The sequence below is a fragment of the Mastomys coucha genome, unplaced genomic scaffold (assembly GCF_008632895.1).
Source record: "Mastomys coucha isolate ucsf_1 unplaced genomic scaffold, UCSF_Mcou_1 pScaffold14, whole genome shotgun sequence".
Lineage (NCBI taxonomy): Eukaryota > Metazoa > Chordata > Mammalia > Rodentia > Muridae > Mastomys > Mastomys coucha.
The window spans coordinates 91,722,805-91,726,754 of record NW_022196896.1 but is presented as its reverse complement, the minus strand read 5'-3'; the positions used below and the strand labels follow the sequence as shown (position 1 = coordinate 91,726,754).

Sequence of the window (3,950 nt, the reverse complement as noted above, 5' to 3'; positions counted from 1 at the left end):
TTTTTTTTTTTTTGAAAAGCTAAAAGTTTCTTAATTTTTTATTCCTGGTACCACTACCACAAATTTAAAGGGCAATATACCTGATGTAATGAAAAGACAAAGACAAAGACAAAGCTACAACAGATAAAAGACCTCAGGAATATACATCTAACTGACACTACATTGCACCAATCAATAGCTGCACTTTTGCAAACTGTGGCTATGACAGTCCTGGACAAGAAGGGTTCCTGTTTAAGCTGCAGTGGCTTTTCTGACTAAGGATCATCGTTCCTTCTGTGGCAGATTTTTACAGTTCCTCTAATGCATTTGGGACAACTGTCTCAAAGTAACCTGCAGCTTTCCTGACAACTCCTCGCTCTCTCTCCTGCTAAGAACTGTAGCCGTTTCTGTTTTATTTTAAAACCTTCTGCTACCATATCCACCACTTCCACCTCCAGATCCATAGCCACCACCATAGGGACTGCCTGAGCTACTTCCACCAAAACTGTCCCCCTTCATGGGTCCATAATGTGATTGTTGCTGTCCATTATAATTTCCAAAGCCATTATAGTTCCCACCACCACCATAGTTACCTCCACCAAAATTTCCACCTTCATTGTAATCATCATATTCTCCTCCTCCACCACCATATCTACCACCTTGGTTTCCATATCCTGGTCCACCACCTCCATAACCTCCTCTACTACTGTAACCAGGACCACCACCATAGTTGCCACCATTCCCTTCAAATCCATTATATCCACCATCACCACCTCCACCACCATAGCCTTCTCTTCCACCAAAGTTTCCTCCACCACCTCCTAAGTTTCCTCCACGACCCATGAAGTTGCCAGATCCACCTCCACAACCTCTCTGTGATCCAGCAGACTGCATCTCTTGTTTAGAAAGGGCCTTTTTCACTTCACAATTATGCCCATTAATAGTGCGGTATTTCTGAACAACAGCTTTATCAACTGTGTCATGATCATCAAAAGTTACAAAAGCAAATCCTCTCTTTTTCCCACTCTGCCTGTCTTCCATAACTTCTATGGTTTCAATCTTGCCATACTTTTCAAAGTAGTCTCTCAGATTATATTCTTCTGTATCCTCTTTAATACCACCAACAAAAATTTTCTTCACTGTTAAATGGGCACCAGGCTTTACAGAATCCTCTCTAGAGACAGCTCTCTTTGGTTACACCACATGCCCATCAACCTTGTGTGGCTGAGCACACATTGCAGCATCTACCTCTTCAACATAAGAGTAGGTCACAAAACCAAAGCCTCTGGAATGTTTTTCTTTGAGGATCTCTCATTTTCACACAGTCTGTAAGTGTGCCCCATTTCTCAAAATGTCCTCTTAAGCTATCATCTGTGGTTTCAAAGCTCAGACCACCAATGAACAGCTTCCTCAGCTGCTCAGGTTCCTTTGGATCATGACCCTCCATTTTGAGACCAGACTCACCTCTTCCAATAGGACTCGCCTCTTTCAATATCAAGAGTGTTTTTTTCATAGATTTCTTTAAAAATATAAACATACAAAGATCAAGGAAAGACAGAATGATGGATTTTATCATTAAAAACCCAAAAGGCAGAATACTGTATCATCCCATTTAAATCAGTCTTCTTTCATGAATTATTTTAGCATTTGCACACACACACATACACACATAACACACACACACAGACACACACACACACACACACACACACACACACACACACACTTATCTAATGAACCATTGAGTTTTCTAATGGTCCAGGTTGTTAGTACCTCAAGTGAGCCTTTACAGTTTAGGCCAAAGACAGAGCTCTCTTGACAGAGTGCTTGCCTAGCATAGAGCCCAGGGTTTTGTCTTGGTACTGAATAAACTGACCCTAGCACCTGAGAAGCAGAGGCTGTAGGATCAGAAGTTCGAGGTCATTCACGGAAATGAACAAGTTCTGGGACAGCCTGGTCTATTCCAGACCTTGTCTGAAACAAAATTAAAAAAAAAACAAAACAACAACAAAAACAAACAAACAAACAAAAAACTGCTGGGCAGTTGTGTCGCACGCCTTTAACCCCAGCACTTGGGAGGCAGAGGCAGGCGAATTTCTGAGTTCGAGGCCAGCCTGGTCTACAGAGTGAGTTCCAGGCAGGGCTACACAGAGAAACCCTGTCTCAGAAAAAAAAAAACTAAAATATTTATTTTCCACCAGTCTATCATAAAAACTAGTACTAAGGTTTTATACCTAATTATTAGGAAGACAGAATTTAGAAGCAGGTAGTTATCAATGTAGATACTGGTTTCTTCCTATGTCTAGATAACATTTGTTTTGTATAAATATATTATTTCAGCAAAACCACATTTTATTGGTCAACTTTCATTATTTGTCTAATTAGGCATGGAGCCAATTTGTTGACTGTTTTAAAATTTGTAACTGAGCATAAAATATATTAGAGAGAGGTTCCTTCAGCTTGAAGGAAAGTGTACTCATATGAGCCATAAAATAGCTGTTTCTTATTTCCGCTCATTATTTTGAGCCCTCTAGCACTTTCTGAAGCATTTTTGTGTATCTCAAGGGCATGTTTTATATGTACTCACAAATGTTACATTTGTCCCTTTTTTATGTTAGGGATCTTCTGGACCAAGCATGCAGCAGCAGAGCCTGCTGCTGGGATGGTGTGAACCATTTTTACCATGATCACAGTTCTTTGTGCTGGCTGACGTCTACAGAAAGCCACACCCAGTGTACTGTCTTCAACATCACTCAATCATTAGGCATCTCGTATTCCAAGAACTGCCTAACTCTGCAGTGTAGCCAGGAAAACCGGTCAGTCCTCCTGGGTCTGGAATAAGCCACTGCCTAGTTAGCTTTCATGGACATTAATCAGGCTTGGGCATTGCTTCTAATGCTTTGTCTTAATTTGGATCCTAAAAATCACACCAGAATCTGCGTGTCCAGACACTGAGGGTCCCTGTCCCCAGTTGGTTTTTGATTGATCAGTAAAGAGCTAACTGCCAATGGCTGGGCAGGGTGAAAGAGGTGGGACTTTTAGGGTTTCCAGGAAAGAAATGCAGAGGAGAGAAGGAACAGAACAGGGAAGCAGAAAGATCAGACTTAAAGGCCCACTGACATGTAAGAATCTTGGGCCACTACTCCAACTGGGTCTGGGGTAGCAGAGATAAAATAAATATTTAGCAAATATTAATTCAAGAATACCAGAGGGGAGTATGTGCTAACATCAGGGAGGTTTGGAAGTGCCCAGCCATTGAGCTAGTAAAGGCATATTAAAAATAATGTTGCGTGTGTGTGTGTGTGTGTGTGTGTGTGTGTGTGTGTGTGTGTGTGAGTATGTGTGTGTTTGCATTCACAAATCCAGATAGCTCTGGTAGGTAGCTAGAAGCATGACCCACCAGGAGCTAAGTATGGAATAACTCTTCACCACTGCAAATCAGTCCCAGTTCCTCAACCTCTTTGATACTGGAACTACGGGAGTACATGGAAAAACATCAATTTTAGCATGTGCCCAGGGACTCTCTCATTCAGTACTCACAGGTATCAAAGCGATATCTACCTGGATTTCATAAGGCTGAATATATAAGCCATGGGTATATGTGATGTAATTGTGTGTGTGTGTGTGTGTGTGTGTGTGTGTGTGTGTGTGTGTGTGTATGTGTATCTGTCTGTCTGTCTGTCTTAGGGTTTCCATTGCTGTGAGGAGATACCATGACCAAAGCAACTCTTATAAAAGACAGCATTTAATTGATGCTGGCTTGCAGTTTCAGAGATTCAGTCCATCATCATCATGGCAGGAAGCATGGCAGTATCCAGGCAGACATGGTACTGGAGAAGGAGCTGAGATTTCTACATCTTTATTTAACTGCAGCCAGGAGAAACTGTCATCTGCAATCAGACAGGAGGAAGGAAGCACAGCCCCACAGTGATACACTTTCTCCAACAAGGGCACACATGCTAATAGTGCAA

At 41.8% G+C, this 3,950-nt stretch overlaps 1 pseudogene; it reads right to left on the bottom strand.

Annotated features, from left to right (window-relative positions):
* Positions 1-259: 259 nt before the first annotated feature.
* On the bottom strand, positions 260-1,449 carry LOC116089207 (annotated as a pseudogene).
* Positions 1,450-3,950: the final 2,501 nt, after the last annotated feature.